The following is a 26,758-nucleotide window of genomic DNA, read 5'->3' as shown; positions in this document are numbered from 1 at the left end:
ATTAGTAGGGTGTTAAGTTGGATGGTAAGTGTCTCCAGTAGGTCCAAGTATGCATTTTGAGCTTCTTGGGGCATGAAGTGTGACCTATAGCTGGCTAGGATATGGTATGGGATTTTGTGTATGGTGATCTGCATGTAGAGGACTCCAGCACGTCATCCTGTTTGACCCCCCCTAGAGGTATGCTTGTTACTGATGTCTATTGAGATACCTCCAACTTTAGCCCTTGTGTGTGCAGCTAACCTCCAGCTTTAGCCCTTGTGTGTGCAGCTTCTTGTCTAAAAGTGTGAAAGGCTCTGTCTGGGTACTCTCTGCCACTTTAAAACATGTCTTGGTAACTGCATAGATATGTATATTCTCGAGTATGAGCAGAGTTTGGAGGGAGTGTAGTTTTTTTTTTTTTTTTATGTAGGTTCCTGGCATTGAGCCTTGAAGTTACATTGAGTTTTATTTTGCTATGTCGGTATGTTTGTCAATTTGGCATTGCCTAAAAAATGCACTATGGGACAGACAAAACCTTAGCCAGTGTTCAAAAGCCTGGAAAGGAAAGGTGCAGACTATCCTTTGCAAAGCATTGTGGTCTGTTGACCATATCCTCCCAAGCTGACAAGTATTTGATCCCCCTAGAATGACATCAGAAAGACAGCCATTTGCTGAAATTAATCATTTTTTGCTCATATTGCAGCATCATCCTCAGTGATAGTAATATGCTGCTCAGTGCCAGGCTCATACCAGCCTGTGACACATAGTCTGAAAGCTCCATAATGTCTTTCTTCATACAGTCCAGCGAGGTACACCTCAGGTTATTTACCCCTACATGGACTATGATGGAATCATCTGGTACCTGTGGCATAATGACTTGACAGATTCTGGCTTCATAAAAACAACTAACAGTTTTCTTCTCCTTGTTCAGCCTGCTTAGAGGGGCATCAGTATATCTTACAATGGAGTCCCCTATGATAAGAGTCCTGGAAATGTGTTTTCTTGCCTTAGGGGCTTAGTGTTTTGCACTCCACTGAGAGTGACAGTATGTGTATTGTTATGTGTTTTTTTTTGTCTGAGTGTCTTTGGGCTTGCTGAGCTATACCTTTGACAAAGGCTGGTCTAGGTGATCTTTATTGTTTAGGATGATTGTTTTTAATTGCCTCTGCATATGTTAGTCTATGTGTATGTTGTGTGCTATATGAGGTGGGTATTGTGTGCCTGGTTTCAACAACCTGATGTGCACTTGTATGCGTGAGTTTAGCCTCCAGTGTCATTGTGTAATTACACCTCTCTCATACTGTGTTTGATTCTTTAAATATTAAGTGGTTGCCAGTAAACATGAGATAATTGCTATCCATAATGTCCAGCTAAAGTGGGGATGTATTGGGGTTAGAAGACTATTAAGGGTGCTTTATTAGGGCAGATTAAGCTAAATAGTACTACATTCTACTAACTTTAATGTTAGTACAATACTGAATTCTACTAAACGTCAAGGTACTGTTCTAGAGATTCAACTAGCTGCAAGGTATTTGCACTATATTGCTGGATTACAGGTTACAGCTTTATGGATCTTCTACAGTAAAGATTTGCTTTCTAGGTGTTTGTGGCTGTACAGAGCACTGCTAACCCACTCAGACATGCAACATTTATTGCAGCACAGAAAAAAAACAGAAAACTAAATAATGAGATCTCTGGCCTATAAAATTACTACAATGAGTCCTTTAGTATATTTCCCATCTCAGATAAACCAGGCAAACACCTCCTGCCACAAGATGAGTAAACCCAGTCCTCCTAATGTAAAAACACACTATAAAGGCAAACAAGTACAATGCTACCACAAACCACTTAAACAACTAGCTGGGAATTACTTGCTGAAGGTAATTTCAAGTCGGTAACAGTGACAGGAAGAGCAATTTTTAACAAAACATTCAGTGAAATGCACACATAAAAATAGGAAAAAAGTGATCACCGAAAATAACCTAAGTGTGATTTAGCAATCAATGTACTTAACTTTCCGTGGATGGCACTGGATACAAGTAAAGCTCTTATGAAATGCAGGGTAGGACTATAAGCTTTGTTGAACTCCAGGTAAAATGAGCGGAAGACAGTATGCAATAAAGGAGGTTTATTCAAAAACAATACTAGTATGCTGGGTGGGCACTCAGTATCATGGGTCTGTGGAAAACAATGGGTTGGAAAAGTATATAAATAGCTTATATAACAGTCAATAGCAATGAAAGAAGTGAGGTAGGGACTTTGGAAATCAGATAGTCATAAGGGGTGGAGGGCAGAGAAACAACAGCAGTACAAGGATATTAGGGTTAGGACATTTTTCAAGGAACAACCAGGCTAGCTACAGAGGGTAGCTATGAAATAAAGGCAATACTGGAGCTCTTTCAGAAACTTCAGCTTACTGTGTTAGTGGGGGATGGGGCAGACACAGAATGCAAGCAGGTAAATGATAAGCAGAATATAAACAGCACTGAAGCACAAACTGTAGCAGAGACAACTCTCTTACTATTGACCTTCTACTATAGTTGAAGGCACCAGGCTATGCATTAATTTAATAGTAACACTGTTTATAGAAAAATGATTAAGGCATAAACATGGTACTAGTTGTACGCAGTTCTGCCACAACTGTGAATTAAACTACAAGGTTTTGGCCCAGTAGGGTTTAAAATCCAGATAGCTTTTATAAGTAATTCTACTTGTTAAAATAGAATTGCAGAATTACTAAGCTCCCCTAACAAACCAAATATGCGATCAGATGGAAAAGAGCAGAAAAGTACAAAGTAGTATCACAACACAGGTCCCTATAAGTTCACTTAATATTTAAACAGAATTGAAATTATTAAAATAATTTAATCCTCTCTTTTTTTTTTGAAAAGCTAGTTATTCACAGTTCCACATCTCTACATGTCCTAAATAAAAGACAGTGAGTGGGCATAGCTCTATGCTGGAAATAGGAGCTAGGTAGAGAGGTATCCAATCAAATAAAGGCAATATTGGATCTCTTTAAAAAAAAATAGCTTAATGGGTTAGCGGGGGACATGACAGACAGAGAATGCAAGCAGGTAAATTATACGCAGCACTGAAGCACAATCTACAGCAGAGACAATCCTCTCACTTTTGACCTTCTACTACAGTTTAAAGTACCAGACTATGCAGAAATTTATCACTAACACTGTTTATGGGAAAATGATTAAGGCACAAATCTGGTACTAGCAGTACTCAGTTCTGCCAGAACTGTGAATTAAACTACAAAATTTTGGGCCAGTAGGGTTTAAAATAAAAACAATAGCTTTTACAAGTAATTCTACTTGTGGAAATAGAACTGCAGAATAACAATGGTCCCTGAACAAACTAATAATGCAACGAAACAGAGCAGAAAAGTACAAAATGGTATCACCACACAGGTCTCTAAGTGCATTTAAATATTTAAGCAGAACTGAAATAAAGTAATTTAATTATTTTCCTTTTTTTTTGAAAGGCTAGTAAGTTAATCACAGTTCCACACCTCTCCAGGTCTTGGATAAAAGACATTGGGTGGGGGATAGCTCTGTACTGGAAACATGATTTAGCTAGAGAGCTTTCCTATCAGCTTAGTATGTTAGTGGGGGAATGGGACAGACACAGAATGCAAGCAGGTAAATGCTAAGCAGACTATAAAACCACTGAAGCACCATAATTGGTATGGGCATCAAGAAAAGTTGGCTTTATTTGCAGACAATATTATTTTGTACCCAAAGAATAGAGAAAAGAATGTCTCAATGTTGTGGAACATTTTAAGACTGTTTCAGGTCTGTTTTGGAATAGAATATTAATGAAGAGGAAATAAAGGCTATTTACTCTAAATGATGTCCTCACACATGACTTGGTTCAGCAATAGCCATATTTGTCAGGACACAATAAGATGACATAGTTAGGAGTATGGATTAAAGAAGCTTCTGTTATGGCAGCCAAGGATATGTGGGAAGAAATTAAACAAAAGCTAATACAAAAATTGAGAAAATGGAAGCTCTGTATAGAAATTGATAGCAAACTGTTTTTATTCCCATTAGTTTTATATACAGGTCAGGCATATTTTTATCAACCAGAAGAGAAGTTGTAGTCAATAAATAATAAAGGGTTAAAGGAATTATCCGTGAGGGGAAGAGGGCAAGGTTTAAGAAGGACAAGCCAATAGAGCAAAGTGGTTTAGGCTTGCCTGATCTGAAAATATATATTAGAGCTATGCAGTTAAGGCTCAGGTACATAACACAAGCAGAAAGTGATGATAAAGTGGGGTTGGGAGAGTTCAAGAAATAAGGAGAAAGTGGGATTTTGAATACAGATCCTTAAGAAGAAGAATAACCACTTGGAATATTATATTCATGAGGTAGTAGAAAGTATTCTAAGAATGAAGCCAACATAGGGATTGATATCCCTTATTATAAGGGCAAAGAGAAAGGGATAGCAGAATCTTAAGTGAAATACCTAATCTGGTAGAGCTTTTGTCTGAATCTTGAACAGCTGCTGTTAAAAAGGGATAATTAGTGGAGCATATAAAGTACTGCATGATGACTATAATAATCAGTCTGGGAGGTTTGAAAAGACTGGGCAGAGAGACCAGAAAAGCAATTTACAAGAATACAATGGGAGAACATGCATATGGCTTCCAAGTATGCAACAAAGACCAGAAGGTTTAGGATATTTACTTGGTAGTGTTTGTACAAGTATGTTTATACCCCAAGCAGACTTCAAAAAGTTTTCCTCAGGTAGACAGCAAATGTTGGAGCTGTGATGGGGAAGAAAGAGGTAACATGTGTTTTGGAAGTGTAATGAGTTGGCAGATTTTAAAAATTCCATGAAGAGTGCTGTGTCAGAAATATTAGGACAGCAAATGGTTGTAACTAAAGAAATTATTCTTTTGAGATGGGTCACAGGATCTGATTTGCCTAGGTATAGTAAGGGCTATTAAATTTAATTCTGTTGGTTGCCAAAAAAGCAATTACTAGAAAATGGAAATCAAAGTCTAAACCAACTGTATTGGAAGTACTGAATATCATAAAACAGATAAGAGAACTGGAAGGAGGATATTTAGAAAAGGGAATGATCAAATTACATAGAAATAAATGGAAACTGTGGGAACAACATATACAGGATAATGTTCAGGAGGAGTGAGGTTTAAGTGAAGGCAGAAATTTGATAATTTATGTAATGGTGAACTGATGATAGTTATACTGAATAAAAAGAGGTTATGTATAATGTATGTAAATGGAAAATGTTAATATGGTTCATTTTCTTTTCTGTTAATGTATGTTTGCCCATGTCTTAAGTGACAATTTAATAAAGCTGTTAAAATACACAAAGGAAGGTCAGGTTAACTATGTTGTAGTTTCAGCTCTTCCTCCCTCCACTGGTCCACACTTACTGTTATATGTGCCTCTAGATAAAAAAAAAAAAAAAGGTCATTAAATCCATGTTGGTTCACCAGAATCACCCAGTCCACATGGTGCTTTACCTAACCCTTAAGTCACCATGTCACCCACTTGGCTTCCCAGTAACCTGTCTGATGTTTTCTAGCTCTTTGAAATGCCTGCCTGTAATATAAGGTTGATATACTTAGCGTCTGTGACTAGATACTTCACACTGCATGGCCAGTGGGGTACTTTACCTTACAGGTATTAAATAATACTGTGCCAGATCTCCAGAGCTGTAACTCTTTACATCTACTTCCTTGCATGTCCCCAAACTTGCCGTGCAAAACTATAATTTCTTTTCTGTGGCTCTGATTTACAGGTACATGTGTTTTCAGTCATTTATGATCAGACAATCAGCAATTCATAGTGGATTGGAAGCTGATCGTATATAAAAAAAGCATAGTACTATGAAGTGCCCCCAGGACAATTCCTGTCTTTTTAACCATAGTTTGAACAGTCTCCTAGAATGATGATGCCTGCTAAAGTAACCCTACACAGACCATTTTGTTTCAGAAAGGTATTTACTGGAGCCAGGGCATACAATTTTTCCACTGTTGAATTTCAGAGTTTATTTTATGCAACCATGCCACTTATTAACACTCCGTTACCTCAGTGTAAGTTTTAGAAATGTGTGATTTATCAGGCACATTTATGTTTTATGAAGAGTGTATTAAAGTCAGATTATTATAAGTTATTTTAGAGAGACACATTGCAGTTCCACTAACTGCCAGCCACCATGTCTATTGACTGAGAGTTTTGTGGTATGTGAAATAATATAATAATCAAACAGTGTATGTACTGAAAGTCTGTTTATATGATAGTTCTGTGGAGGGAAGGTTAATTTTATAGATAAACAGCATGGTCTTAACATGCCTGAGTGTCATATTATAATAAATGTTTCAGTCCTGAAAACATATTCTGCTGTTTTACTTACTGCAAAAACTAGTGGTAATCAGTAGCTGATGACGATAAAACAATCTAATTACCATATTCACTGAGATGGCACTTATCTTGAAAGTCATTCCACAGTTCTACTAATTGAAAACTGGAAAATAGCATTTGTTAATGGAAAGATACTGATGTTTGACTCTCACAGATGCTCTAAAAATACATTTCATTAATTGGATTGCTCATTATTTCATTGTACTACACTTGTTTAAGCCTTACTGAATGCATTTTATATTTATGGCTTATTTAAATGTATTACCTTTCAAATAGGACCTTACCAAAACCCTAAAACAACACTTGGTATAAAGAAATCATCTGAAAATACATACATGCACAGATATTAGTTCCAGGGCAAGACCATTTTAATGCAAGAATATCATAATCATCAAATCTGTATGTTCATTTGGTTTTATATTGCACACCATTGTAAAAGCAAATGTACTTCAACAGGTTGTCAAACCTGGACATAATCTGCAGTCACATCCTTGCAACTTAGGTTACCAGTTTCATGTTCAGAAAAGAACTGTACCAGGAAATGTATGAACAGTCTGCAGTCTTCCGTATGGGAGTCTCATTGGGAGTTGCTGTTCATCAGTGCTTAGCTCTGAGCCCACTACTGTTCATACTGGTGATGGACTACATCAGCAAACAGGTTAGAGAGGACAGATCAACAAAGCTGTTGCACACGCAAACAATGTGGCAGTACAAACAGAGTTTGAACAGGAACTTCAGCAAATTATACGGGGTAATGGAATGCAAAACTGAAGGCATGTTTGATGAAAATCTAAAGAAGCTTAAAACTAAGATAGAATAGAGAACAGTGGAACAGGTTAACAGCTTCAAGTATTTGGGAAGTTTAGTTGATGGGAAGGGAAGTCTGAATGATGAAAAAGTGTCAGAAGTTGCACATGACAAAAGAACTCCAAGAAAGTTGAAATGCAAGATTTACAAAATAGTGGTACAACCTGTGCTTTTGTATGAGACGAAAACCTGAGCAGTGAAGGCAGCTCAACAGAGGAAGGTTAGATGATGGAGATGAAGTGCTTGAGATGGGAGGTGGGATTCACATTCTGGGACAAACAAAGAAATGAGGACATCAGAGCAGATGTTAAAGTAGTTTCAATTCCATTTTAAATCAAAGATAACAGATTACAGTGGTTCAGTTATTTGTGCAGGAAAACAGAGAAAACATGGTAAATCAGGTTTGGGAGAGACAGAGAAAAGGCAAGAGGAGATGAGAATGTCCATCCAAGAGATGGATGGACTGTATGAGAGACGATCTGAGACAGAAATGCATGGCTGCAGAAGAGTGTAGTAGCTGTGAATACAGAGAACTGGCAACAGCTGACATGACACCCTGGCCCCATGTAAAAAGGGGACTGATGAAGATGATGATCTTTACTTTAAAATGTCATTGTTGTATGTGTAGGCATCCCCAAAGGCATTAGTCATATACCCCTTATAAAGGAAACAATAATACTATATTAAGACCCCAAAAGGACAATGTTAGAATCAATGTTCCTTGGAATTCTGATAGTTATTAAATCATTAAGTAAAAATTCAGAGCAAAGTACTGAAAGAAATGGTATAAAAATCTCAGAGACTGGTGGTACTTGGAAATCAATGTGTTTTCTATTGGTAAAAATCAAAGCAAAGCTTATGAAGAGCAGTAACCACATTATCAATATTATGTAGAGTTTATGTAGAAAATGAATAGATGTTAAAATTACAGGCAGGCTGGCTTCTGAGTGTTTAAGAGGCAATAGAAGTGCAAAAAAGTCCACTTTGTGTATTGTGATTCTTCTTTGCCTGCAGCTGTTTCCTTGTCTACCTTAGTTTCCTAATACTTTCAAAGAAAGTATTGCAGTGCCTGCTTCAGACCTGCGAATGTGATGCATCCTTCACAGAATAATAATTACTTACAAATGTAAATGGTTGCCAGTGTGAAGTGTCTGCCTACAGTGCTAATGTGGTCTTAATTATTAGCAGTCATATGTTTCATGTCAAAACACTGATAACTGCAATAATTCCAGGCTAGTATTTATAAAGTTAAGTTAATGCCTCAGTTTGTTCATTCTCAACATTTTAACTAAGATTTTCAACACTTTGCCTTATCTCTACTTTATACAAGGAAATAGTTAAGTTGTTTGTCGTTTACGATAAGTGATTCCTCTCAATGAAGATAAATTCTTTGTCTAGGCTGAAAAAAATGAATTTGTACAGGATATCAGAAATGATGACTATCACAATGCTAACACTAAAGCTAAAGAATGAATTTCAAGACAAATGGGAAGCTGGAGTCAATCCTTCAGTATACATGAAGTACTACATGAAAACAATCGTGTCAATGTGCTTATGTATGCTTTTGGATACTGTGGATGAATGCAGTTATGCACAAGCAAGATTTACATAGCTGAGTCATGCACTGGACAGCACAGCTTTTATTATTAAGTTCTTCTTTAAACAGTGGAAAGGTAAAGGCATGAAAGATTAAAAAAGGGAAGACATAATAAAGAGGAAAACACAAAAGGAGAACATCGAGAGGGGTGTGCAGCAGATGGTGGAAGAGTAGGGGTACTAGGTGTTTGGTGGGGATAAACACCTGTTTTCATTTTATTTTTTAATATTAGAGGGTAGTTTGGGTGGAAGTAAGTAAGTAAAAGGCTATAGAAGAGGGAATTCAGAAAGAATGGAGGTGAAGAGGTGTTGAGATCAAGAGAAACCTCACGTCCACAGAACATCAAAAGTTTCCACTGCCTGATGGTGCTGCAATGGAGAACATTGATGTTGAGATGGTGGGGACCTGTGGAGTACAGTGGTCAGCACTGACCAGGGAAGCAAGTCTTCAATCCATAGGACAGCATCGTTAACTGGCTGAAGGTGTCTCTCCATTACGTGCTCCACCACATCCTCAACCAAGTTACAAAGCCCATGGTCAGTGAGGCTTAGCAGGCTGTTACATGCCAGGTTGCCTACAGGACTGGTCCACTGCTTGACTGTATGAGGACATCCCTGGATGGGCAGAGGGTGAATGCTCTCTGACCTGGGAGGAGCAGGGTTGGGCTGCTCCTAAGGATTCCAGACCTGGGAAAAATGAACAGAAATGGGAGAGAAAGAAAATAAAGATGGATAAAGGAATGCATATTTAGAATAAGAAAATGAGAGAAGGAGTGTAGAGAAATAAACAAGAAATGGAGACAATAAATTCAGCCATAATGTCATAAATCACTGCAATCTTTATTAACAGTTATTTTTTATTTTCATTAAGACTTTACGCAAATAAAGGAAAATTCTAGGAAGTGGTTCTGGAAATTTGGGAATAATCAGTACATTGCTATGAAGTAGTGGTGATTTTCACATTTGCAGTCAAGTTATACTAATGACATATGCAATTAACATAATAAATGGTAATACACCTAACATTTCTGGCTGATATGGGTTGTGCTCCAGTTGTGTATAGAAATCATTCTACTTTTTCTACTATGTTTGTCTATGAATTACTTCAGCATTTATAGTTATGAAATAAATAAGAAGTATAAAAAATCATTTACTTCTTAACATTTCTTATATAAATGTAAATAATAATTTATTTTGGCATATGCACTGGAGAAGGGAACACTCCCAAAAGCTTTGTTGCATTTGAATAAAGTAATTTGAGTTTTAGTTCTGGTGTTGAGATTGTTTTTTGTTGTTTTTATCAGCTGTTGTATTTAATCTGTTGATCTCAAGTACTTGGTTCTACTACTTGAAGATGTTCTATATTCATAAACACCCTCAAAGTATTTTAGTCTCATGTTCTGATCTTGATTATATGTAATTTCCTCTTCAGCTACATATAAAACACATAAAGGATGGTTGTCTAACTATTTCCGATATGTGTTTTACAATATTGTTGACATGATTATGTTTACTGTTCAGAGAGGCACTTAAGTTATTGCTGCATTGCTTAAGATGCATGCTAACTTCTTTACACAATTATGTTGAGATTTGCTACACGTTTTCATTTATTAAGCAGGAAAACAGCAACACAGAATTTCATACTTTTGTGTTGCTAATCAGCTTTTTTTCTTGCAAGTTGAACTAGAAAAGCTGCATGACTTCTTTCCAATTGTTACATGTGTATGTCTGTAAGTAAGTACTAGGCTAGCCATCTTTGTGGCCCTAGCCAGTTTCCCTTCCAAAGGCAACACTTAAATCTTGTACCTTGTGTCCATGAGGTACACACCTTCACCATTATGCCAACCCCAACCAAAATATAGTGTATATGATACGTGTGTATATATGTATGTGTAAAATATATGTACAGTGGATATAAAAAGTTTACACACCCCTGTTAAAATCCCAGGTTTTAGTGATATAAAAAAATGGGACCACAATAAATCATTTCAAAACTCCCCCCTCCTTAATGTGACCTATTACCTGTACAATTCAATTGAAAAAGAAATATGTTAGGGGAAATAATATAAAAAATAAAAAACGTAAAATACGCTGGTTGCATAAGTGTGCACACCCTTAAATTAATACTTTGTGCACACCTTAAAGTAATACTTTGCTGACAAACCTTTTGATTTAATTACAGCATTCATTCTTCTTAGGTACACACCTGCCATCAGTTAGAGACTCTGATTAACCCCAAATAAAGTTCAGCTGTCCTAGTAGAATTTTCCTGATATTTACTCAGTTGCCTGCTACAGCAAAAGCCATGATTCACAGAGAGTTTGCAAAGCATCAAAGGGATCTCATTGTTGAAAGGTATCAGTCAGGAGAAGGGTACAAAAAATTTCCAAAGCATTGATATACCACAGAACACAGTGAAGACAGCCATCAAAAACTGAAGAAAATATGGGATAACAGTGAAGTTGCAAAGAACTGGACATCCCTCCAAAACTGACAAGACAAGACAAAAACTGGTGAGGGAGGATGCCAACAGACCTACAGCAACACTGAGGGAGCCACAAGAATTTCTGGTAAGTACTGGTTCTGTACTACATGTGACAACAATCTCCCATATTCTCCATATGTTTGGACTATGGGGTAGGTTTGCAAGACTGAAGGCTTTTCTTACACAGAGAAACATCCAGGCCTGGCTAAAATTTGCAAAAAAAGGCATAAAGTCTCCCAAAACATGTGGGAAAATGTGTTATAATCTGATGAGACCAAAGTTGAACATTCTGGCTGTAATTCCAAAAAGTACGTTTTGTGCAAAAACAACACTTTGCATCACCAAAAGAACACCAACCCCACAGTGAAGCATGGTGGTGACAGTATAATGCTTTGGGGTTGCTTTTCTTCAGCTGGAACTGCAGCTTAGTCAAGGTGGAGGGAATTATGAACCATTCCAAATACCAGTCACTTTTAGTCTAAAACCTTCAGGTGTCTGCTAGAAATCTGAAGATGAAGAGGAATTTCACCTTTCAACATGACAATGACCCCAATCATACATCCAAATCAGCAAAAGAATGGCTTCACCAGAAGAAAATTAAAGGTTTGGAATGGCCCAGCCAGAGCCCAGACCAAAATCCAATAGAAAATCTGTGGGGTGACCTGAAGAGGGCTGTGCACAAGAGATGCCCTCATAATCTGACCGATTTGGAGCACTTTTGCAAGGAAGAGTGGGCAAATATTGCCAAGTCAAGATGTGCCAAGCTGACAAACTATACCCAAGAAGACGGGATGCTGTAATTAAATCAAAAGGTGCTTCAACCCAGTATTTGTTTAAGGGTGTGCACATACAACAAAGTGTTAGTTTAAAGGTGTGCACACGGGTCTACTTTAAAAGACCGAACTGTCGATTCCCCGACACGCGGAAAACGAAGACGAAACGACCGACAGGTAAGTTTACCGACAGGGTGATTTGCCGACAGCGGAAAGACCGAAAAGGGTAATGTGCGATCGCGACTTGGTAAGTGTGCAACAGTGACGGCGTTAGGAGCGGTGAGGTAAGTGTACGATATTGTAGGATTTCGGGTTAGGCTGTGGGAAAGGTGAGTGTGTGTTAGTGTCGGAGTTAGGGATCGTGTAAGGCAAGTGTGTGATAGTGAGGGACTGTAGTTTAGGGACGGGTTAAGTGAGTTAGGTTTAGGGTGCAGGTAGGTGAAGTGTGCGATAGTGTCGGACCTTGGGCTAGGGGTGGGTTAAGTGAGTTAGGGTTAGGGTGCAGGTAGGTGAAGTGTGCGATAGTGTTGGACCTTGGGGTTAGGGGTGGGTTAAGTGAGTTAGGGTTAGGGTGCAGGTAGGGTGAGTGTGCGATAGTGTCGGACCTTAGGGTTAGGGTTTGGGTTAGGGCTAGTGGGTATGTTATGTAGTGTGGTGTGTTGTTTACGTTCGGTGTGTTGGTGTTATGGTGTTCGGTGTTTTACGTTGTCGGCTTTGTGTGTTGTCGGTTATCTGGCGTCGGTGATTTTTGTGTCGGCGAAGTAGCGTGTCGGTCTTTCAAAGTAGACCCGTGCACACTTATGCAACCAGCATATTGTATGGGTTTTTTTTTTTTTATATTTTTTTCCCCTAACAGATTTGTTTGTTTTTCAAGTGAATTGCATAGGTTATAGGTCACATTAAAAGTAGGAAAAGTTTTGAAATTATTTATTGTGGTCTCATTTTTTTATATAACAAAAACCTTGCATTTTACAGGGGTGTGTAAACTTTTTATATCCACTGTATGTATGTGTGTGTGTGTGTGTGTGTGTGTGTGTGTGTGTGTGTGTGTGTGTGTGTATATATATATATATATATATATATATATATATATATATATATATATATATATATATACACACACACAGAGACAGGCATTGTTATACATATATATTTCCATTTATACACAAAATCATGTCAGTACAAACATGTCATATTTTTATACAGATGTATTTCTGTTTACATTTACTTTTATGATTACTCACACCTCTGGATTACATTTAGATACACATTTGCATTTACACATACATATCTTCTTGAATTGACCTGTAGTTATGTACTATTTCTACAATATGTGTTTTAAACCTATCTTAATAAGATGTATAAAAGGAAAAATACATACTGCGGAAATCTGACCTTGTCACAATAACCTGGTCTAGCCACTCAGGCAGCTGGTCAGATATACACTTTGACAGAGCATCAATACCTGTGGTGTCACTAGGGATCACAGGAGGTGATCTCTGTCAGGGCTGACAGGTGCAAAACCAACTTCTGCCAGATTAAATTTTTTTTCCAGTTTGACCCACATACACAGGGCTCAATTTTTTCCAGGTATGAGTTCCTGAGTAGGAAGAGCATGATTTTGGTCTCTTATCAGACAAGCTTGGAGCTTAGACTTGTGCTTTCACAGGTGCTGCCATCTCTCAAAGTGCCAGGAACAGAATGATGTATGCAAGTTTAGGGCTGTGGTTCACAGCTTTGAAACCACACTCTCTGGTGTGTGACATCACCTTAACCAAACCCATTGAACAAATAGGAGCATTAGGCATGGTACTGCTATATTAGCAAGTTTGGTTTTATCAAATTGCTTTGTCATATAGACTTTTTTAAAGAAATGTATTCACATTTCACTTCCATGGTGAATACAGTTCAGTCATGTAATCATTACTTTTAAAGTTCCTTACATCTGTTTAAGCTCCTGTGTTTTACTATTGTTTACCTTTATTTGAACAAGAAAGCTTAATGTCACGCATTAATCATTTTCCTTTCACATTATCACGTCATTAGAAATCCCAGTTTTTCTTTTTATTGTTTTCTGTATAAATAAATCTTTGTGTGTGTATGTCATTATGTGCTTATATTTACTATTGAGTAATTTGAGGTGATGAGGTGTGCCAGAATCTGCAGAGTGGGCATGGGCTATACTTCAAGATTATATTAACTCAATTATAACTGACTCCATTTTCCATTTTCTAATAATAGAGACATTAGAGAATTACTAAGATTGTTTGCTCATTCCCAAGGACAGCTGGTGACCGCTCGGAACTCTGCCACTTTCTGCACTGCATTCACAGCTACCCAAGGCCTGGAAATATGGATTTGTTGCCTTGTACACTCACATATTACTGTGATTCATACAGATGAGCACAAACAATTATAATCTTTATACAAAATGTAAAAGTCACAAAAATCTCACCACGTCAATGGATGAAACCAACTCCTAGTACAAAACATAATCAAAAGGCAGAACCAAGGAGGTGGTAGATACAGCAGTTAAAAGATAACTTGAGTTTAATGAAATATGAGCGCATAACCTCTCAAAATACTTTTATTTAAGTTTCCATAAACCAATAAAAATACTAGGAGTAGTCACATGACATATAAAACAATCAGCTGACTATTCAGTTACACTAATCACCTGACCTGAACTCCAGCTAGCAAAATCCAAAATAGCTCATTCCTCATAAAAAACAAATATGAAACATTCAGTCTATAATGCAAAGCTGAAAAGCTGGTAAAATTAACATAAGTACCTAAATAAAATATACATGCCTGTTTATATATAACAAACAGTTCTCATACTATCAAAGACATAATCATATTAATAACACTCAGACACCCCTGATGGAAGTCATAAGAACTAGCAAGTAAACACATACAAAGCTGCTCAATAACCCCTTCAAGATGTAAACATAAGGCCTGCATCACTGTGTCATTTCTGTTTAAATTTCTACAACTTTTCCATATAAAAAACAACAAAGTTTGTAAAAAAATATTTATATGTTCACCCCCATGGCTTTCACTTAAAACAACTTATGACTAATCAAAAGCAAATATGTCTATTTCAAGTGAGTCTGCATACACATGCTGTTTCAAAATCAAGTTAAACAGTCTGTGCATGTAAATCTAATTAACAACAGTCTTGTGTATATAAAGAACAGCAAAATAAGTAAAAAGTACTTATATGGACACCCCATGATTTTACTAAGCACATTTTGTCATAAATCAACAAGTTTATCTATTGTAAATGAATCTGCATTCTAACGCCTTTTCAAAGTCAGTTATTACAGTTTGTGTATACAGATCTGGAAGACATGGATCAGCTCACTGAGCATAGACTAATAGTTAAACCTTCCTGTTATCCAACATGGTCATTGCACATGTAAAAAGATCTATTCTAATTTTTACTCACCAAAAGCTCCACTTTTATGCAAAAGCATGCATGTATGTATATTTTATTTAGGTACTTAATATGTTAATTATACCAGCTTTTCAGCTTTGCATTATAGGCTGAAAGTTTTATATATTTTTTTTATGATGAATGTGCTATTTGGGATTTTGCTAGCTGGAGTTCAGGTCAGGTGATTAGTATAACTGAAGAGTCAGCTGATTGTTTTATATGTCATATGACTACTCCTAGTATTTTTATTGGTTTATGGAGACTTAAATACAAGTATTTTGAGATGTTATTTTATTGTATCTGAAGAAGCATTGTGGAAGCAACGCGAAAGTGCTTATACTTCATTAAACTCATGTTTTCTTTTAACTGCCGTGTCTACCGCTTCCTTGGTTTTGCCTCTTGCATACAAAATATGTTAAATCTTTCACGGCTTCAGTGCCTATTTTGTATACTTCCAATTAACACCCATAGCTACTCATGGCATCCAGACCACCATTGGGTCAGACTTCTTTAGCTAAGTGCCTTACCAGCTAATAATAGACAGCATTAGAAAGGGCAAGGAGTAATTAAAATGGCACTAAGATTTTTAGTGTTGAATATCCTTCAGTTTGAGCAATGAATAACTGTTTGCCATGTATTATTCATATTTTCATATTTAGGTTCACATTTCATAACCGAGAGACCTACATGCTATTGAGGGGTATAGTGTGAAATGTCATGGTGGGATATGGGAAAATTTATTGTCATTGTCCATTTATATCACACTATAATAAAAATAATTTTGGTTGGTTGGTAGCAATTATGAAAATAAGGAATATGTCTATATGTACTTAGTACTTCAAAAACTAAGTGACTTACAGACTTTTTGCATGGCATTAGGTGAAACCTGTGATGTTGAAGAAAACTGTCATTGATATTTATACTCTAAGCTGCTCATCTTGTGAAATATTCAGTGCTATTTATATTACTAATTATACACTAAAGCATGCATTTTCATATTTCTGTAAATATATCAATAAATATGCACTCAGAGAGGAATTTATTGTTGTTATGTGAAAACATGTGTGTTTAACAAAAGTGGTCCAACAATAAATGTCTTTGTTGTACAGTTTCCAAGATATGACAATTTGTTTATGAAAGTTTAGCAAAAAAATATATATTTCTGGGTTTGTGTGTATTACAGTATATTATAACCTTTATAAAAAGACTATTAATGCACTGTTATCACTGTAAAGAATATTTCCAAGTGAGAACACTGCTATTTGAACAGGTTTAACATTTTTTATTGATCGCAAAATATTTACATTTGTTTAGCTTAAGCTCTTAAAGCTGATTTTTTTTATAAAATTTTCAGGATGTAAGTATGTGTATAGGCTGCTAGAGGTATGACAATCCATATCACATGGTATTAATGTGTTAATGAGCATGAAGTTCATGACTGCAATACTAATTTTTGATCACCAAAGCTAGGCAGCAAAAGGTTTAGAAAACTGAAAACATTCTCAAGTAACAAATAAATATTAAACAATTTAGAAATTATTAACAAGAAATTCATTTTGAAATTACATTTCAGTGATTGCTTTATTGATCTGTCAGTTGGATGTGGATGATTCATGTCAATACTGATTACATGAGTGCCATTTATGAATGAAAAAACATGACAGCTGAACTGGAAATGAATATTGAAGTAGTCATAATGGCAATGGGAAAGATATTTTGGAAATTTATTTTGGTTTCATTTAGTGATTATGTTATACAGGATATAATAATATAATTTCCAGTGATTGCAGTCTAATTTACTGCATTTTCAAGAATGTATTGTTGAGTCAAGATGCATGCTGCCTTACTGAGGAATTTGTGAATGTCACTCCTAAATGAAAAATAACAATATAGATACAGGAAAGTGTTAGGGAAAGGATACAAGTGTGTTAGTAATGGACAGAAGACATACAGATTGTATTAGCAGAAGCTTACAAACAGAAATGGCCAGTAACTTCACTTTCCTGAGAAAACTATTCAGTTTCAGGGATGTCAGCTTGTATCCAACAACAACAATGACAACAGTTTTGTTGCAAGCATACATTTTTCCAAGCAGAGCCCCACACACAAACAAATGGCATACAGCTGCAAAAGCTACTCAGTATCAAGACTGCAAGTTATAACTGATTAAAGCAGCTTTTTATAAATGCAAATTTTTAATCAGTAGAGATGGTTGAGACAGGAAGTAATTCTTTAAATACATGTCATAATACAAGTGGCATTAGAGATAGCAGTCATAGCAGCTAAAAAGATAAGAATTGAGAGGAAATTTTCAAAATGATTTTAGAAACAATAGTAGTGATCTAGTGTGTTCTGAACCTCATCATTCAGGTGGTATTTTAGTGTTGGGTGCCTTGATGATTACGAACATGATCATGACAGTCACAAACATAAACAAGGAAAACCTCTTTGTGTTGTGTTATGGCTCAATGGGTATAAACTGTCAGAAATATACAAATCTCTCATGCAGATTTTGCCTGGAAAAAGGTCATCTGACTTTTAGTTATACATACTGCCATTTTTGATTTAACCTCTACCCCATAGTATCACATGTATAACTGTGTGGTGGATGTATTTCATATTTGTCACAAATTCAAACAGAATCTTTGTTTAAGTGAGATTTTACTATCTCATCACTTACCATTTACCAATATTTAAAACCACTTTTGTTTATTAAATGGCAGGATACATTTTTAACAAACAAGTTAGAAATGCTAAGCATCTGAGAGTAATGTCATAATAAGAGACAATTTTGACAAATATGGGCATCACTGAAGCTATAAATGGCTCAAAATATTAATTTACAAACATTCAGAAATAAACTTGCCACCTCCAGGTTTACCATAAATGTGAATGCCTCAGATTACAGAGAGTCTTTTTTCTTATAGAAAATATATGTTCAAGACTTCTATTAAACAGTAATAGAGAAATTATCATGTTGCGACTACAAAGTTCTAACTAATATTACCAGCCTGAAACTTTTTAGTATGTTATAAGATTTCCACAAAAAAATGAAAAATATAGACACTGGTACAAAAAACAAAAAAACAAAGGCTGAAACCACTGAAGCTGGAAGAACATAACAAATTCTCGCAGGTAAAATCCAAACTTTAATGATGCCTCCTGGTACCTCAGCTAGGTGCCTTCAAGGGAATAATAATCCACCATCACAAAGTGTCTTATAACAAGCCCAATCAAGCAATGGCATCACCAAATTAAAACTCTTGTTGCAAAATGTAACCCTCTTATTACAAGTTTACAAAAAACATAGCATTATACATTTTAATTCCTGATTAATGCACATAATAATTTTGAATGAATGTTAACAACTTAACAACTGAATCACTCCATCTAAGAAATATAAATATCCAGTTCCTGATTTAAACCTTTGGGATGTAAAGTCCCAAAATTAATAATCAATTTCATTTCCAACTGCGATAACGTGGTCAAAAAATCACCACCCTGTCTGCAAGAGTGTCTAGCTAAAACACTAAAAAACAGGCTAACATCAGACCCCCATGGGCAGTATGAAAATGGTTTGCCACAGGATTCTCCATCCTGCCATGTCTGATATCCCCCAGATGTTCCATCACATGACTTTTTACCATTCTTTTGGTTTGTCCTATATACCATCTTGTAGGTGTGCATCCACACCCTATAACATAAACAACCCCACAGGACTGACAATTAAATTAACTCATTGCTTTATATTTTCTGTTATTAATGCTAGCTCTGTCTAAATTTTTACTCTACCAAATGCTTTACATTTACCACAAGGGAGCAGCCCATACAATCCCCCCAACCATGGTTTGTCTCAAATTTAATAACTCCTTGAGATTCAAAAATCTACTATAAGAAAATGTTGCTCTTTTCGGAAATAAATTTGCCAAGGTTGAGTCATCACAAACAATGGGCCAAAATCTATCAACTATGCCTCTCAAGATATCAGAAAAGGGTAAAAACTTGGAAATGAAAAATAACCTATCCTCTCCATCTGATCTAGCTGTACCATGCCACCCAACTCTTGTTCTACTGTGTTTATCACTAGAAAATTTACGTGCCATTACATCAGGTTCCCTAAATCTTTTTTCAACCCTATTAAGAACTGCTGCAGTGTACCCCTATTTAAACATTTCTGTCTGACTTTAAACCCCTGATCCAAAATAGATTTATCAAACGTATTATTGAAAATATGATTGTATTCAGCATATGGTAGTGAAGCCAACAAATGGGAATGGTGCATACTACCAGCTGCCCAAAAATTATTGACAGCAGTCCCCTTGGTGAAAGGCCTTTAAGATATCTCCTGATTTTCTAATATAAAAAATTCCAAATCCAAAATTGGATCTTCTCCAAATCAGTTTTATATGTAAATTGCAAACCAAACCTATTGCCCTTTAGATTTTCCATAAATGTCTCAAACTGTCTCATATTGCCCTTGCAAACAAAATTCAAATCATCTATAAAACTTTTATATACAACATGATGAACAAATAACTCAGTATTGTAAATAAATAAATTCTCAAAATAATTCATAAAAATGAGAGCATACGAGGGGGCATAAACAGCCCCCATTGCAATGCTCTCTTTTGTAAGAAATATTGTTTTTCAAATTTGAAACAATTGAGTAAGTAAGTATTCCAACAATTGTATCAAATAAGTCATGCGTGGACCTTCCCCCATGATTTTCTCAACCGCCTCTAATCCTCAAATATTTCTAATTCTAGTATATAGGGCTTTACCATCTACACTTGTCCAATAGAAGTTTAAATCCCATTTCATTCTCCCCACCAGATCACAAAAAATGTTTGCCATTTTTGATGTAAGATGCAATTCTAGGCAAATATACTTTCAACTGGTGGTCAAGGAAAATACCAACATTCTGCAAAAATGGCCCCTTACCAGTCACAATTGGTCTGCCTGGGGGCTCATTTAAACATTTATGAATTTTAGGAATAATGAAAAACTTTGCATGCATCTTTGTTTTTTTATATATAATCCTTTAACATCCATGGGGGAAAAATTCCTAACCTCTCACCTCTTTCAAGAAGTTCTAATAGACCAATGTTGAAATCAGAAACATTGCCTGTTTAACATATACTGATGTATCATTTAATAAATTTTCAGCCATGTTGTTATACCTAGTCCTAGATAGAATTACCCAATTCCCACCTTTGTCAGCCTGAGTATATACATAATTGTTAACTTCTCTTAACTTATTCAAAGCCACCCATTCATTTTTGTTCAAATTATATTTTCTGTTTCTTTTTCTAAATCTTTCATACTCGAATTCAATTTGTTTACAAAGTATATTTTCAAAATGACAAATGGCTGAAGTTTTAGGAGGGAAAAAATTGCTGCCGTATGGAACACGGGGTACAGATAATTTGCCATAACCTGTACAAAAACCTGTATCAGAAATAGCCCCTTGACCCCCAATAATATTCAATCCTTCATCCATAGAACCCTCCATATTTTTGTACAATTCATTTTCATAAACAGACATGTTCAAAAGAGAATCATCAGACAAAATAGTTGAGTCCACTGCATTATTTTCTCCCTCAACAGTGTTCAAAGTACATGCACAATTGTGGAAATAAACTTTCAAATGTAGCTTTCTACAGAAATGGCCTACCTCAAAAATGAGGTCTGCCAAACTGGGAAAATGCATTGGAACAAATTTAGTACCCTTTGAACACACTGCTTCAATGTCACTGTTTAACATAAGTCAGATTAATTATTTTCAAACTCTACTCACTATCCTGAGTACACTGAAACTCATACCTGCATGAAATAGTGTCCAGACAAGAACCCAAAAAACATTCCCCAAGAGATCTTTGGACAAAATTAGTTCCTTTTCTTCCTATTACCACCAACACTGCTGTTGTTGTTGCTTCCTTGCCATATCCGACCACGACCGCTCAATTGCTGTGATGAAAGAGGCTGTTCATATAAACTACCCCCTACAAAATTCAAATCCTCAAAAGAAACATGTTTGCTGCTAGATGCCGTTTCGGTAGAGGAAGCTGAATAGTCTCACAATACTCGAGATTTAACTTTACTCCAAATGCTAATGTACCTGCCCCTTCTTGGTTTTCACTGCCAAGAAAAAAATAGTTATTTTTATAATCCTTAATGTCCCATTCGAGTTTGCCTTTTTTTCTTTTAACAACTTTCTCAGACTTGCTCACCCAAATTTGACTCTCGTTGAGTTTAGTGTTGAATAAGGCAACTGGGATGGACTTGCAAAGCCGTTCCTGCAATTGCATGATCTCATCCTGTACTTTCTCCCTTTGCCTTACATTTCTTTTAATCAAAATCTTTAACAAGCCTAACGTGCATGCCAAGGAAACATGTTTCCATTCCTCTAAGAAGTCAGATTCATCATCTGAAAAATCAAACGCAGGCAGGTGATCAACCCTCAGGACCCAAGGAGTTAAATCAAGGCTTATATATTTCTCTAGGAGCCTAGTTTCATAAAGCAAAGTTACCTCTTTGATAAGGAGGTGCTCCAACTGAATAAAGTCTACCTCATACAAATCTGCTTCTTCCAGGCGCCAGGGGTCTCCAGAGGCCACCCTTTCATCTCTTTGTTTCCAAAAATCAACCAAGGAGATGGAACTAAAATTGGGACTGGATTCAGCCTGTGTTCCAGCCATAGTAAAGCCAGCTAGTTCAGCTCAAGCCTCAATCCACAAAAAAAAAAAAAATATAGACACTGGTACAAAAAACAAAAAAAAAACAAGACTGAAACCACTGAAGCAGGAAGAACACAACAAATTCTCCCAGGTAAAAATCCAAACTTTAATGATTCCTCCTGGTACCTTGGCAAGGTGCCTTCAAGGGAATAATAATCCACCATCACAAAGTGTCTTATACAACAAGCCCAATCAATTAATGACATCACCCAATTAAAACTCTTGTTGCAAAATTTAACCCTCTTATTACAAGTTTACAAAAAACATAACATTATACATTTTGATTCCTGATTAAGGCACATAATAATTTTGAATGAATTTTAACAACTTAACAACTGAATCACTCCATCTAAGAAATATAAATATTCAGTTCCTGATTTAAACCTTTGGGATGTAAAGTCCCAAAATTAATACTCCATTTCATTTCCAACTGCAATAACCTGGTAAAAAAATAACCACCCTGTCTGCAAGAGTGTCTAGCTAAAACACTAAAAAACAGGCTAACATCAGAACCCCCATAGGCAGTATGAAAATGGTTTGCCACAGGATTCTCCATCCTGCCATGTCTGATATCCCCCAGATGTTCCATCACATGATTTTTTGCCATTCTTTTGGTTTGTCCTATATACCATCTTGTAGGTGTGCATCCACACCCTATAACATAAACAACCCCACAGGACTGACAATTAAATTAACTCATTGCTTTATATCTTCTGTTATTAATGCTAGCTCCATCTAATTTTTTTACTTTACCACACACTTTACATTTGCCACAAGGGTGACAGCCCATACAATCCCCCCAACCATGGTTTGCCTCAAATTTAGTAACTCCTTGAGATTCAAAAATCTACTATAAGAAAATATTGCTCTTTTCGGAAATAAATTTGCCAAGGTTGAGTCATCACAAACAATGGGCCAAAATCTATCAACTATGCCTCTCAAGATATCAGAAAAGGGTGAAAACTTGGAAATGAAAAATAACCTGTCCTCTCCATCTGATCTAGCTGTACCATGCCAACCAACTCTTGCTCTACTGTGTTTATCACTAGAAAAATGTTTTATGCTATAAGAGTTCCAAAGAATTTATAGATAGTATGGCTAAATTCATGGTTTGGATAACCTTATAGTCTTATGTGATTTTTTTTTATTTTCCTCACATCAACTAGACCAATGGTAATTATTCAAAGAGAAATTTTGTAATTTATTATCTCTAATGAACCTTGTTCAGTTAATCACTTTCCAACAAGGAAAAACAGAATACTGGACTTGTTAATCAGAAATACTTGTAATAAAATACTTAAAGACAGGGGCTGCTCATGCCAACGGACTGCAGGACTGCAGCCCTCCCAGAAAAAAGATTAACATTTTGCATTACACGTCAGCAGGCATGTACATGACATGGATGGCTGGATTGCTACTGATTTGGTTCTCGCTCTCTTCTCAAGAAAGAGAGTGAGAAACAATCAGTAGCTCTAAGCACACTACTATGTGTTACGGAATATGGAGGATACCTTAGGACTTTAAAATTAAACACAACCTGTTCCTGGAAGTAAGTACTGTGAGGGACTATGCTGTTCTTGGTGGAATGAACCACAGGGAGTGTTATGTTTTTTGTTTTTTTTGTTTTTTCTTTTGCATGCAAAGTGGGTGGGTTATTTTGATTTTTAGAGTGTGATTTTGTGAAAATAAACTTGTGTTTTTATGGAAGTTCTGCCTGTCAGTGTCTTCTTGGATTTTGAGAAAGAAGACATTCAAAGTGCAGAATGTCTGACATCAGCAAGCAAACTATTATAAGCATGGCCAAATAAATGAATGCATACAAAGTGATACCAGTTGCATGTAATTCGCTTAGCTTGAAATGAATGCAGTGTAGTATTTGTATCCTTGGATATTATTAAATTAATCCATATCTTTCTAAGGGGTGAGATGCTTACTTTTATTTAGGCAGCACAGAGATTAAGTAAAAAAAATAAAATAAAATAATCCTTGTTCCGAGGATAATGACTGCAGACAACTTTCCATCAGGGCCTGCAGGCTTATTGACTCACCTTTCAGCAACCATTAAAGTCATCTCATTAAAATGCAGAATAGGTATACATGACAGCTGATAGTCAGCAGTGAGCCTCTAGTTGAAACCCCTTAGGGCAAAACTGGATAAATAAAGTATACCTCGGATAGGTGATACTGCAGCAGGTTTGAAAGATGTGTCTTCTACTTTTTCCAGTAAAATTAAGCTTGTATATTTCCAAATGTAAAATAGAAAGTGGGCATGACTGAAGTAGGAACAAAAGAAAAAAGTTGCTCTTAATACCACTACAATGGTATGTGTAGTACTGTATCCTCACTCTGTAGACCTGTGGCTCGCTAGTCATTAGGAAATTGCTGGCCTGTGTCATTTCTAAACATACCCTCAGTTGTATTTGCATACAACATTGGGTGTTGTCATTTGACTTATTAAATACCCTTCAATTAGTGCAACTTGGTTAAATAGTTAGCTACTTATACTGTTATAATTGTTGTTCATCTGAAAGTTAATAGGTTAGTACTAAGCTAACTGCCCTTGTGAGCCATTTTAAGCCTAGCCAATTACCCCTTGTGAGACTCAAACCCTGCATCTTGTGTTTGTAAGGCAAACACCTTAACCATTAGGCCACCCCCCCAACCTAAGCCTCTTGTCTTAATACCTTTATATAGCTTTTTTGTACTATATAGCACTATCATTTATAGGAATGACATAAATCATGTCTTAATGAAATTTATAACTGTGTCACATAATGTTGACTCACTAGTCTCTCACAATTTGTATTTGAAAATAATAAGATGGTACTGCTTTGTTTGCTCACCTTGAAAAAAAGTTATTGCATTTTGGCTGAATAATATGTACCTGTTTTAGTTCATCTCTTAACCCTGAAACTATGTGTCAGGGGTTTCACTCATTTACCAAAGGCAGGTAGAACCCACAGAGCGCATGTGTGTGAGTGCGTGCGTGTGCGTGCACGTGTGTGTATGTGTGTGAGAGACGGGTATAACCGGTGCAGCCGTTGATAATGTGCCTACTGTTGTATCAAACAGTAGTAGCTATTAAAGTGGGGTTTGTAGAACAGACTATAACAAAGACTTGAAGCATCCACAGTCAGAGTATGGCTCAACAGAAGGCCTGCAGATCAGTGTGCTATACAATGTGAATTATGTCAGATAATCCAGTTATATTTTCCATTGTATTTTGGGATATATATTAATTAGAAGGATGATACTTCTCTTAACATAGCACTCTATTGTTAAAAACACTGCCATAAGAAATTCTTGTGATTACTTTCAATTATTCCCACATCTGTCTATATATGTTAAAGCAATGTAGTGTGTAACAGACAATACAGTACAGTGCAGAAGTCTGTTACATTTATCAAGAAGAAAGTTAAATTAATGGTATTTTTAGCAAATGTTACGACAGGTTCAACAGCTTTAGTAATTTTGTCAAAGATTCAACTGTCAGATTTTTTTCACCTAGGTATGCCACACCATAGTTTTTATGTTTTAGTAATAATGCAAACTGCTTTTGTGAGGTCAATGCTCTGAACGTAAATATTTTCTTACTGGAATGTTAGTAACAGTAATAATTTGTTACATAGTAACATGTATAGAGATGTTTAAATGTTACAGTGAGACTTCATTTCAAAATGTTTGATTTTTACTACTTAGCAAATTTATAAAAATAATTAGTTGCTACAGTGAGTATGTAGTCTAAAAATTTTTATTTGATTGAGTTTACATTTAAACAGTGTGTCAAAAATTCATGATAGGGTATAAGCAGGTAACCAGAGTGAATACTTACACTGTGTATAATTTGTAGTCAGGTGATTCTTATAAGGTATAATATGGTATATTACTAACATATTAGCACTTTCAGGTTATATGCACTGTAGCATGAATGTACAGTGAAGATGTATGTTATACTGTGTTATGCATATGAAGCTTGAGTGACCAAACATAGTGTAAGTATAACACAGGATGACTACCACTCTAGCAATGTATTAAGGCTATCATATAGGTGTTAAGACGCGTTTGTATTTCAGCACTTTTTGTGTAAATGCCATTTTTTTGTTCATTTTTGTTAGTATAAATGTGTATTATACATGTTTTCCTTTCTTTCATAGAAATAGAAACCACCTTGAGGTCTGGTGGCAGATGTGGGTCTACATTTTAACAGGTTGAGAGGTACGTGAAAATAAATTGCTTTATAGAATTTGGCATATCCAAATCTCTCAACTGTCCCTGATTTTGGCTCAAAATGTTGCTCTTCCCCTAATAATCCCTCCACAAAGTGGCAATTTTGGAAGAAAATGTGGAGGGTTTACAATTAATAAATAGCTGCAATAATCAGAGTTATAGATTGCTTTTATTTCGAGAAATGTATGTATATTCTTTTATTTTGTCAGCTGCTCAAATTAGCAGTACTGCTATTAAAAATGTATCCCTTCTTTGACAGGTTCCCAGCTGTATTGTGTGGCTATTTTATATTTTTGCATCACATTTTT

The sequence above is a fragment of the Protopterus annectens genome, chromosome 15.part0 (genome assembly GCF_019279795.1).
Source record: "Protopterus annectens isolate FY-2018-M chromosome 15.part0, PAN1.0, whole genome shotgun sequence".
Lineage (NCBI taxonomy): Eukaryota > Metazoa > Chordata > Ceratodontiformes > Protopteridae > Protopterus > Protopterus annectens.
The sequence above is the reverse complement of the archived record's forward strand: the minus strand, read 5'-3'. Positions refer to the sequence as shown.